A 12,039-nucleotide genomic window follows, 5' to 3' on the forward strand; every position below is an offset into this window, starting at 1 on the left:
AGAGACGTTCCAGGAGAGGATAGAATTACTAGACCAATTAATAGAAGGATTATGACAAACTAGCCAGGGATGGCCCAAAACAACAGGTGTAAAAGGTGAACGAAAAATTAAAAAAGAAATGGTTTCGCTATGATTACCAGAGACAGTGAGGGTTAAAGGTAGCGTCTCACGCTGAATCCTGGGGAGAGGACTACCATCCAAGGCGAACAAGGCCGTGGGCTCCCTTAACTGTCTGAGAGGAATGTCATGTTCCCGAGCCCAGGTCTCGTCCATAAAACAGCCCTCCGCCCCAGAGTCTATTAAGGCACTGCAGGAAGCTGACGAACCGGTCCAGCGTAGATGGACCGACAAGGTAGTGCAGGATCTTGAAGGAGAGACAGGAGTAGTAGCGCTCACCAGTAGCCCTCCGCTTACTGATGAGCTCTGGCTTTTACTGGACATGAAGTGACAAAATGACCAGCGGAACCGCAATAGAGACAGAGGCGGTTGGTGATTCTCCGTTCCCTCTCTTTAGTCGAGATGCGGATACCTCCCAGCTGCATAGGCTCAGCACCCGAGCCGGCAGAGGAAGATGGTAGTGATGCGGAGAGGGGGGCAACGGAGAACGCAAGCTCCTTTCCACGAGCTCGGTGACGAAGATCAACCCGTCGCTCAATGCGAATAGCGAGTTCAATCAAGGAATCCACGCTGGAAGGAACCTCCCGGGAGAGAATCTCATCCTTTACCTCTGCGCGGAGACCCTCCAGAAAACGAGCGAGCAAAGCCGGCTCGTTCCAGCCACTGGAGGCAGCAAGAGTGCGAAACTCAATAGAGTAGTCTGTTATGGATCGATTACCTTGACATAGGGAAGACAGGGCCCTGGAAGCCTCCTCCCCAAAAACAGATCGATCAAAAACCCGTATCATCTCCTCCTTAAAGTCCTGATACTGGTTAGTACACTCAGCCCTTGCCTCCCAGATTGCCGTGCCCCACTCACGAGCCCGTCCAGTAAGGAGAGATATGACGTAGGCGATACGAGCAGTGCTCCTGGAGTAAGTGTTGGGCTGGAGAGAAAACACAATATCACACTGGGTGAGGAATGAGCGGCATTCAGTGGGCTCCCCAGAGTAACACGGCGGGTTATTGATTCTGGGCTCCGGAGATTCGAAAGCCCTGGAAGTGGCCGGTGGATCGAGGCGGAGATGGTGAACCTGTTCTGTGAGGTTGGAGACTTGGGTGGCCAGGGTCTCAACGGCATGTTGAGCAGCAGACAATTCCTGCTCGTGTCTGCCTAGCATCGCTCCCTGGATCTCGACGGCTGAGTGGAGAGGATCCGAAGTCGCTGGGTCCATTCTTGGTCGGATTCTTCTGTTACGGTGCGTGAATGAGGACCCAAAAGCGACTTAACGTAAACAGAGCTTCTTTAATAGCAAAACAAACGTAGGCTCAGATGGACCGGCAGATTCCGACAGGACAGGACAAGGTTGCAGCAAACATGACGATAGTCTGGTTCAGGCATGAACAACACAAACAAGAATCCGACAAAGACAGACGCAGGAACAGAGAGAGATATAGAGGACTAATCAGAGGGAAAAAGGGAACAGGTGGGAAAAGGGGTGACGAGGTAGTTAGGAGGAGACAAGGAACAGCTGGGGAAAAGAGGGAGAGAAAAGGTAACCTAATAACGACCAGCAGAGGGAGACAGGGTGAAGGGAAAGGACAGAAACAAGACACAACATGACAATACATGACACATCCTATCTAATCAGTATCGTCATACTGTTGTAATTCCTCCAATCCTATATAATCATTATCATCATACTGTTGTAATTTCTCCCATCCTATATTAGCATTATCTTCGTACTGTTGTAATTCCTCCCATCCTATCTAATCATAATATTCATACTGTTTTGCTGTTGTAATTCCTCCCATCCTATCTAAGCATTATCTTCGTACTGTTGTCTATACTGTCAGCGGTGTTGTCAGTAATCTTGTACCCATTCATTTGAAATCCACTCTTAGATCTGCTATTGCCAGCTCAAAAGAGAAGCCCACTGTGGTATTTTCACCCAGTGCTTTAAAGTTCAAATGTGAATTCCATATTCTTTAATAGCCCCCTCTGTTTTCAAATCACGTAGAGGGCTTTTGGGCTGTTGCACTATAGCAACCACAGCCCATGTTAGTCAGTTTATAACATTCCATCATCGTTACTCAGAGTTCCTCATACTGACATTGGCAGCGGCCTCAGGCACATATACTGCTAACCTTAATTCCAATTCCTATTCTTCCTATATTACTAATAGGGATAGGCCAAATGGGACAGTTCTATGTAATCTTATAGCCATACCAACTATATCAATATCAACCATCAGACAGGGCCTGTAACCTCCTATTGAATGTAGCTTGTTTGAGTTGGAGACCACATGTGACTTTAAACATCGTAAAAGACTTGGGTTGATGCGTCTGAACATTAGGCGCTTACTTCCTGAACTGGATAACATCACTTCCTGAAATGGATTACATCACTTCCTGAAGAGGATTACATCAAGATCTGGGTTGACGAATCCAGACATTCTGGACTCTGATATTAATATGGAGGGTTATCATGGTTCTAAACGACATCATAACCGCCATCGATAAGAGACATTACTGTGCAGCCATATTCATCGACCTGGCCAAGGATTTCGACTCTGTCAATCACAACATTCTTATTGGCAGACTCGACAGCCTTGGTTTCTCAAATGATTGCCTCACCTGGTTCACCAACTACTTCTCTGATAGAGTTCAGTGGGTCAAATCGGAGGGCCTGTTGTCCGGACCTCTGTCAATCTATGGGGGTGCCACAGGGTTCAATTCTCGGGCCGACTCTTTTCTGTATACATCAATGATGTTGCTCTTGCTGCTGGTGATTCTCTGATCCACCGCTACGCAGACGACACCATTCTGTATACTTCTGGCCCCTCCTTGGAAACTGTGTTAACTAACCTCCAGACAAGCTTCAATGCCATACAACACTCCTTCCATGGCCTTCAACTGCTCTTAAACGCAAGTAAAACTAAATGCATGCAATTCAATCGATCACTGCCCGCACCTGCTCGCACGTCCAGCATCACTGCTCTGGGACGGCTCTGACTTAAAATACGCGGACAACTACAAATACCTAGGTGTCTGGTTAGACTAGAAACTCTCCTTCCAGACTCACATTAAGCATCTCCAATCCAAAATTAAATCTAGAATCGGCTTCCTATATTGCAACAAAGCATCCTTCACTCATGTTGCCAAACATACCCTCGTAAAACTGACCATCCTACCGATCCTCGGCTTCGGTGATGTCATCTATAAAATAGCCTCTAACACTCTACTCAACAAACTGGATGCAGTCTATCACAGTGCCATCCGTTTTGTCACCAAAGCCCCATACACTACCCACCATTGCGACCTGTACACTCTCGTTGGTTGGCCCTCGCTTCATACTCGTCGCCAAACCCACTGGCTACAGGTTATCTACAAGTCTTTGCTAGGTAAAGCCCCGCCTTATCTCAGCTCACTGGTCACCATAGCAGCACCCACTCGTAGCACACGCTCCAGCAGGTACATCTCACTGGTCACCCCCAAAGCCAATTCCTCCTTTGGTCGTATTTCCTTCCAGTTCTCTGCTGCCCATGACTGGAACGAATTGCAAAAATCTCTGAAGCTGGAGACTCACATCTCCCTCACTAGCTTGGCACCAGCTGTCAGATGAGCTTACAGATCACTGCACCTGTACATAGCCCATCTGTAAACAGCCCATCTATCTACCTACCTCATCCCCATACTGGTATTTATTTATTTATTTTGCTCCTTTGCACCCCAGTATCTCTACCTGCACATTCATCTTCTGCCGATTGTGGGGGGGGGGGGGTTCTTACTGTACGTCTGTTGATAGTGTGGGGGGGGGGTTCTTACTGTACATCTGTTGATAGGGTGGGGGGGTTCTTACTGTACGTCTGTTGATAGGGTGGGGGGGGGGCTCTTCCTGTACATCTGTTGATAGGGTGGGGGGGTTCTTACTGTACATCTGTTGATAGGGTGGGGGGGTTCTTACTGTACGTCTGTTGATAGTGTGGGGGGGGCTCTTACTGTACATATGTTGATAGGGTGGGGGGGGTTCTTACTGTACGTCTGTTGATAGTGTGGGGGGGTTCTTACTGTAAGTCTGTTGATAGGATGGGGGGGTTATTACTGTATGTCTGTTGATAGGATGGGGGGGTTATTACTGTACGTCTGTTGATAGGGTGTGGGGGGGGAGGTTCTTACTGTACGTCTGTTGATAGGGTGGGGGGTTTCTTACTGTACGTCTGTTGACAGGATGGGGTGTTATTACTGTACGTCTGTTGATAGGATGGGGGGGCTCTTACTGTACATCTGTTGATAGGGTGGGGGGGTTCTTACTGTACGTCTGTTGATAGGGTGGGGGGGTTCTTACTGTACGTCTGTTGATAGGGTGTGGGGGGTTCTTACTGTACGTCTGTTGATAGGGTGGGGGGGTTCTTACTGTACGTCTGTTGACAGGGTGGGGGGGGTTCTTACTGTACGTCTGTTGATAGGATGGGGGGGGTTCTTACTGTACATCTGTTGATAGGGTGGGGGGTTCTTACTGTACATCTGTTGACAGGGTGGGGGGGTTCTTACTGTACGTCTGTTGATAGGATGGGGGGGGTTCTTACTGTACATCTGTTGATAGGGTGTGGGGGGGTTCTTACTGTACGTCTGTTGATAGGATGGGGGGGTTCTTACTGTACGTCTGTTGATAGGGTGGGGGGGTTCTTACTGTACGTCTGTTGATAGGGTGTGGGGGGGTTCTTACTGTACGTCTGTTGATAGGATGGGGGGGGTTCTTACTGTACGTCTGTTGATAGGGTGGGGGGGTTCTTACTGTACGTCTGTTGATAGGGTGGGGGGGGGTTCTTACTGTACGTCTGTTGATAGTGTGGGGGGGGGGGTTCTTACTGTACGTCTGTTGATAGGGTGGGGGGGGGCTCTTACTGTACATCTGTTGATAGGGTGGGGGGGTTCTTACTGTACATCTGTTGATAGGGTGGGGGGGTTCTTACTGTACATCTGTTGATAGGGTGGGGGGGTTCTTACTGTACGTCTGTTGATAGTGTGGGGGGGCTCTTACTGTACATCTGTTGATAGGGTGGGGGGGGTTCTTACTGTACGTCTGTTGATAGTGTGGGGGGGTTCTTACTGTACGTCTGTTGATAGGATGGGGGGGTTATTACTGTATGTCTGTTGATAGGATGGGGGGGTTATTACTGTACGTCTGTTGATAGGGTGTGGGGGGGAGGTTCTTACTGTACGTCTGTTGATAGGGTGGGGGGGGTTCTTACTGTACGTCTGTTGATAGGATGGGGGGGCTCTTACTGAACATCTGTTGATAGGGTGGGGGGGGGGTATTACTGTACGTCTGTTGATAGGGTGGGGGGGTTCTTACTGTACGTCTGTTGATAGGGTGTGGGGGGGTTCTTACTGTACGTCTGTTGATAGGGTGGGGGGGGTTCTTACTGTACGTCTGTTGACAGGGTGGGGGGGTTCTTACTGTATGTCTGTTGATAGGATGGGGGGGTTCTTACTGTACATCTGTTGATAGGGTGGGGGGGTTCTTACTGTACATCTGTTGATAGGGTGGGGGGGTTCTTACTGTACATCTGTTGATAGGGTGGGGGGGTTCTTACTGTACATCTGTTGATAGGGTGGGGGGGTTCTTACTGTACGTCTGTTGATAGGGTGGGGGGGTTCTTACTGTACGTCTGTTGATAGGGTGGGGGGGTTCTTACTGTATGTCTGTTGATAGGATGGGGGGGTTCTTACTGTACGTCTGTTGATAGGGTGGAGGGGTTCTTACTGTACATCTGTTGATAGGGTGGGGGGGTTCTTACTGTACGTCTGTTGATAGGGTGGGGGGGGGGTTCTTACTGAACGTCTGTTGACAGGGTGGGGGGGTTCTTACTGTACGTCTGTTGATAGGATGAGGGGGTTCTTACTGTACGTCTGTTGACAGGGTGGGGGAGGGGGTTATTACGGTACTGTAGGTCTGCGATCCAACTGGCCCCCTATTCCCTACATAGTGCACTACTGTTGATCAGGGCCCATAGGAACACAGACTAGGCATTGAGTTGAATGTATATTTATTATCATGTGGATGGAATTCTCTTTAATTTAGGCCATGTTATCATCAGAGTACAGACACAAACATTAATTCAGACATTCTGACCAACCATGTAGAAACAAAGGTTATTTAGGTTCATTTGATTCAGTAGAGAGTAAAAACACAGAGCCCTCTGAGGATAAACACTGTTTCAATCTGTTTAGATGACAAAGAGTGTGTGTGTGTGTAAGACCCACCTTGCCGACCAGTGCCGGTATGTTCATGGAGCTGGTAGCGAAGCCCATACCCATGGCCATGCTGGACTCCACACCCAGGAAGGTGGCTACAAGCTGCTCCAACTCCCCATGGATAGCCAGGTTCCCTGACGGACAGACGACAGGACAGGAGTTAAGAATGAGGAGATCCATTTCAGCAAACACTTTGATACTGTTACAGTCTGTTGCAGTGTTTCAAGCATTGAGAAGTATGTAGGTATGACTGTGCTTTACTAATGGTTTCTATGGGAATGTGTGCTGCTTGTCTAAGTAAACATGGTAGGTTTTCTGGAGGTTGCTATTCTAGAAGGTTGCTATTCTTTTCTCATTTTTTGGAAGGTTTAAAATCAACAGTCTTTCCATCATGTTGGTCTTTGTCAGATCAGCCATGTTTTGGACAAGGTGATTCGGTCAGTGACTGACCCAGGAACATCAGCCAGGTGTTGGACAAGGTGATTTGGTCAGTGACGGACCCAGGAACATCAGCCAGGTGTTGGACAAGGTGATTTGGTCAGTGACGGACCCAGGAACATCAGCCAGGTGTTGGACAAGGTGATTTGGTCAGTGACGGGCCCAGGAACATCAGCCAGGTGTTGGACAAGGTGATTTGGTCAGTGACGGACCCAGGAACATCAGCCAGGTGTTGGACAAGGTGATGCGGTCAGTGACGGACCCAGGAAGAGTAGCTACTGCTTTAGAAGTAGCTAATGGGGATCCTAATAAAATACAGTTCAATTAGACGCTGAGTCCTGCATAAAGTTAGCAGTCAATTAGAGTGACGTATCCCTTTAAGTCCGAGGTATCAGTTCCAGAACCAAGGTCAACGCATCATAAAAGCTCTACGAACAGCTCTAGGTCTGCCATATGTTTTGGACAGGTCAATAACATGTTCATAAAACGCAGGAGACACTTCTAGGCAAGTCTCAGGTGTTATCCTATCCATGGTTGAGCTCAATTTGAACACTCTTGTTGCTAAGAATGTTCCTGCCCAGCAGGAAATGCAAACTTGTAGAGTATTCCCGTTTTAAAAAAGGCTTCTAAAGTCTGTAATTTACATTTATAAAAATGGTGATTGATTTTCCCTAAAGATACATTTAATTATAATCCACGTCCTGCCAAAGCAGGATTATTTTCCTGCTGTAGCAAACTGAATAGAAATACAAAACGTAACATGCAACACTTTACTGAGTTACAGTTCATCTGTTTTAGAAATTCATCAAGCCCTAATCTATGGATTTCACATGACTGGGAATATAAATATGCATCTGTAGGTCAGGTACCTTTAAAAAATAAAATAAAAGGTAGGGGAGTGGACCAGAAAACCAGTCAGTATCTGGTGTGACCATGGGCCTCATGAAGCGTGACACATCTCCTTCACATAGAGTTGATCAGGCTGTTGATTGTGGTCTGTGGAATGTTGTCCCAGTCCTCTCCAATGGCTGTGTGAAACTGAGAGCCTGTCCCAGTCCTCTCCAATGGCTGTGTGAAACTGAGAGCCTGTCCCAGTCCTCTCCAATGGCTGTGTGAAACTGAGAGCCTGTCCCAGTCCTCTCCAATGGCTGTGTGAAACTGAGAGCCTGTCCCAGTCCTCTTCAATGGCTGTGTGAAACTGAGAGCCTGTCCCAGTCCTCTCCAATGGCTGTGTGAAACTGAGAGCCTGTCCCAGTCCTCTCCAATGGCTGTGTGAAACTGAGAGCCTGTCCCAGTCCTCTTCAATGGCTGTGTGAAACTGAGAGCCTGTCCCAGTCCTCTCCAATGGCTGTGTGAAACTGAGAGCCTGTCCCAGTCCTCTTCAACGGCTGTGTGAAACTGAGAGCCTGTCCCAGTCCTCTCCAATGGCTGTGTGAAACTGAGAGCCTGTCCCAGTCCTCTCCAATGACTGTGTGAAACTGAGAGCCTGTCCCAGTCCTCTCCAATGGCTGTGTGAAACTGAGAGCCTGTCCCAGTCCTCTCCAATGGCTGTGTGAAACTGAGAGCCTGTCCCAGTCCTCTCCAATGGCTGTGTGAAACTGAGAGCCTGTCCCAGTCCTCTCCAATGGCTGTGTGAAACTGAGAGCCTGTCCCAGTCCTCTCCAATGGCTGTGTGAAACTGAGAGCCTGTCCCAGTCCTCTTCAATGGCTGTGTGAAACTGAGAGCCTGTCCCAGTCCTCTCCAATGGCTGTGTGAAACTGAGAGCCTGTCCCAGTCCTCTCCAATGGCTGTGTGAAACTGAGAGCCTGTCCCAGTCCTCTTCAATGGCTGTGTGAAACTGAGAGCCTGTCCCAGTCCTCTCCAATGGCTGTGTGAAACTGAGAGCCTGTCCCAGTCCTCTTCAACGGCTGTGTGAAACTGAGAGCCTGTCCCAGTCCTCTCCAATGGCTGTGTGAAACTGAGAGCCTGTCCCAGTCCTCTCCAATGACTGTGTGAAACTGAGAGCCTGTCCCAGTCCTCTCCAATGGCTGTGTGAAACTGAGAGCCTGTCCCAGTCCTCTCCAATGGCTGTGTGAAACTGAGAGCCTGTCCCAGTCCTCTCCAATGGCTGTGTGAAACTGAGAGCCTGTCCCAGTCCTCTCCAATGGCTGTGTGAAACTGAGAGCCAAAAGCTTTATAGCAAAACCTTATTTTCATTTTACTTGTTTATTAGGATCCCCATTAGCATAGAGGCATAGAGGCATAGAGGCATAGAGGCATAGAGGCAGCTACTCTTCCTGGTTTCCCAGAGATAGTTGTTCAAAATAACGGGCCCCTCTGCCTCCAATACTGGGTTTACCGGGAGTTGAATTCATAACTCAAATAAATAAAAACCAAAAATAGATTTTGTGCTACATCAGGTTTTTTTAGACAGACAGCAGTCTTCTTTTCAGTGAGACTGGTTTATCAATGAGCTATTTGTATATATGCCATCTAGCAGACACTTTGATCCAGAATGACTTAGTTCATATATTTTACTATACAGTATTCAGACGCCTTAACTTCTTCCACATTTTGTTAAGTTACATCCTTAATTTAGAATGGATTAAAAAATAATAATCCTCAACCATCTACACACACCCCATAATGACAAAGTGAAAACACGTTTTTATTTTGTATTACCATATCATTTTTGTATGTTCTCTATAGTTATGTACGAGAAAATGTAAAAAAACAAAAACATTTTGAACAGTAATACAATGTTTCATTGGATCAGTCAAAAACTTTGCACATACACTGCAGCCATCTAGTGGCCACAATCTAAATTGCACTTAGACTCTTAAGTGATATAATGGCTTTTCTCTTGAATTAAAAAAATTTATAGAAAAGGCATGTTTTTTTCTTTGTATTATCTTTTACCATATCTATTGTGTTATATTCTCCTACATTCATTTCACATTTACACAAACTTCAAAGTGTTTCCTTTCAAATACCAATAATATGTATATCCTTGTTTCAGGTCCTGAGCAACAGGCAGTTAGATTCGGGTCATTTTAGGATATTTTTTTTTTAAAGGGTCCGATCCTTACACTATAACATCCGATAGCATTTCTACTCTGCTCACACACACAGTGGATGGGCCCGTAGGAAATGATCCAAGCTTATGCTACATACTGTACATATTTTAACAGGGATTAAATAATGAATTCAACGCTGCAGCCGCCACCAAGTTAATTAAAGGCTCTGCCGGTGTAATTCCTGAGAAATATAACAAATGATGTGAGATTAAAGAGTTGGGTCAAGATCAAAATGGCTTTAGACCAGAGCCCTATAGAACCCTATTCCCTATATAGTGCACTACTTTAGACCAGGGCCCTATAGGACCCTATTCCCTATATAGTACACTACTTTAGACCAGGGCCCTATTCCCTATATAGTACACTACTTTAGACCAGGGCCCTATGGAACCCTATTCCCTATATAGTGCACTACTTTAGACCAGGGCCCTATGGAACCCTATTCCCTATATAGTACACTACTTTAGACCAGGGCCCTATGGAACCCTATTCCCTATATATACTACACTACTTTAGACCAGAGCCCTATAGAACCCTATTCCCTATATAGTGCACTACTTTAGACCAGAGCCCTATAGAACCCTATTCCCTATATAGTGCACTACTTTAGAACAGAGCCCTATAGAACCCTATTCCCTATATAGAACACTACTTTAGACCCGAGCCCTATGGCACACTATTCCCAATGTAGTGCACTCCTTCAGACCAGAGCCCTATGGCACACTATTCCCTATGTAGTGCGAACCGCGTAGCATTACAGCAGTATGTTCGTAAGGATAGAGTAGCTAACATACCGGTACATACTGCTGTAATGCTATGTGGTTTGTAAGGATAGCGTAGCTAACATACCGGTACATACTGCTGTAATGCTATGTGGTTCGTAAGGATAGAGTAGCTAACATACCGGTACATACTGCTGTAATGCTATGTGGTTCGTAAGGATAGGGTAGCTAACATACCGGTACATACTGCTGTAATGCTATGTGGTTCGTAAGGATAGTGTAACGTACACTACCGTTCAACAGTTTGTGGTCACTTAGAAATGTCCATGAAAACATACATGAAATTAGTTGCAAAATGAATAAGTAAGATAGTCAAGAGATTAACAAGGTTATAAATAATGATTTTTAATTGAAATAATAATTGTGTCCTTCAAACTTTGCTTTCGTCAAAGAATCCTCCATTTGCAGAAATTACAGCCTTGCAGACCTTTGGTGTTCTAGTTGTCAATTTGTTGAGGTAATCTGAAGAGATTTCACCCCGTGCTTCCTGAAGCACCTCCCACAAGTTGGATTGGCTTGATGGGCACTTCTTACGTACCATACGGCCAAGCTGCTCCCACAACAGCTCAATAGGGTTGAGATCCGGTGACTGTGCTGGCCACTCCATTATAGACAGAATACCAGCTGACTGCTTCTTCCCTAAATAGTTATGGCATAGTTTGGAGCTGTGCTTTGGGTCATGGTCCTGTTGCAGGAGGAAATCTGCTCCAATTAAGTGGCGTCCACAGGGCATGGCATTGCAAAATGGAGTGATAGCCTTCCTTCTTCAAGATCCCTTTTACCCTGTACAAATGGTTTTCTAATGATCAATTAGCCTTTTAATATGATAAACTTAGTTAACACACGGTGCCATTGTGTTAACTAACTCATGAGAAAACCCTTTTGCAATTATTTTAGCACAGCTGAAAACTGTTGTTCTAATTAAAGAAGCAATAAAACTGGCCTTTAGACTAGTTGAGCATCTGCATTTAGTCACAGGAGTGATGGTTGCTGATAATGGGCCTCAGTAGATATTCCATAAAAAATCTGCGGTTTCCTGCTTCAATAGTCATTTACAACATTAACAATATCTACACTGTATTTCTGATCATTTTGATGTTATTTTAATGGACAGAAAATGTTGCTTTTCTTTCAAAAACAAGGAAAATGTCTAAGTGACCCCAAACTTTTCAACGGTAAGAGCAATGTACTTTATTACATTGCTCTACATTTTCTTAAAATTTGTCATAATTAGTTAAAGCAATGCATTTGTGTCATCTCTCGTCAGACTTCGGCTGTATATTTTCCCCCATTTTCTTCAAATCTGAAAACGTTTTGAAGCCACGCCCATTTTCTGAACAGTTGCATTATGGACCGTAAATGCTCTGAAATAGTGCCCACTGTATACTTCATATTGTGGCAAATG

Source organism: Oncorhynchus mykiss, chromosome 20, assembly GCF_057628025.1.
Source record: "Oncorhynchus mykiss isolate SJ-2025 chromosome 20, ASM5762802v1, whole genome shotgun sequence".
In the NCBI taxonomy this organism is placed as follows: Eukaryota; Metazoa; Chordata; class Actinopteri; order Salmoniformes; family Salmonidae; genus Oncorhynchus; species Oncorhynchus mykiss.